We start from the raw sequence: 1,123 nt of genomic DNA, 5'->3' as shown, positions 1-1,123 counted from the left end.
CGTCATCTGCTTCCGTGTGGTGGTGTTCACAGTCTAACAGAGATCGGAGGCAGCAGTGACTCCTAAGATTCTGAGGGGTGACCATTGTCTATTTCTGCTTATACAAGTGGTCCTTGACTTACGACTGGTTGGCTAGCAACCAGTCATGGTTATGATAAATCTACTTGGGAGCTTCTTGTGACCAGGTTAGAAATTTTGATGCCCCTCAAGGTCACATGACTAAATTTTGGGTGCTCAGAAGTTGGACCATATTTATAGTTGTTTGCAGCATTCCAGTTTATGTCTTTAACAACAACAACAACAAAAAAACCCACGAGATCTGCAAAAAAATTGTAAAATCAGGTTGGTGATGTGACCCAGTGATTTCCCCCCCCCCAAAAAAAAATCTTTCCAGCTCTGCGGACTGGCAGCTGGGGGGAGAATGGGATGGTTTCACAGGTGAGTACACCACTTATATAAATGCAACACTGGGCCACGGAGCAGGGATTGGGGACTCTGTGACCAACCCGTTTCACAATCATCACAACTTCCAACTATGATTGGCAGATCTGCATTACCATCATAAATGAAGGACTACCTGAATTACAAGTTTTGCACATTCCAGCTACTAGCAATGGGGATAAAGGTGTTAACATATTTGTGTTGCTGGTTTGTCGTCTCATCTGTGGCTATGTCATGGGAGAGAAATGTTCAAGATCCAGCATGACTACATTTTCTAGCAGACAAATTTCATGTAAAACGGTTTGGAAATTTAGGACTTATGCTGCAGAAATGGATAACTCAAGGATCTTAATGCAGTGTTTCTGCAGCTTTTTCAAGTGTAAAAGATACAGAAGCTAGAGGTTCAATTTGATTCTGCTAGTTTCTGCTAAAGCCCTTTAGTATTGTACTAAATAATTTCATTATTATACTTATTGGAGAAGATTGATGAGCTAGCATGGTATATTAACTCTGGTTTCCAGAATAGCATAGATTAGAACAATAAGGTTACTATAGATAGCTACATCTGATATGGAGTAGTCTTAGTAATGGAAGCAGATGTGTAACGAGTGCTCAGATGGGACAATTATTTTCAAAGTTTATGTAAGAAGTAGGTAACCTGTGGGTTGTAAGTGGCTGCCCA

This window comes from Natrix helvetica, assembly GCF_964273705.1.
Source record: "Natrix helvetica genome assembly, chromosome: Z".
NCBI classification, from domain to species: domain Eukaryota; kingdom Metazoa; phylum Chordata; class Lepidosauria; order Squamata; family Natricidae; genus Natrix; species Natrix helvetica.
The sequence above is the reverse complement of the archived record's forward strand: the minus strand, read 5'-3'. Positions refer to the sequence as shown.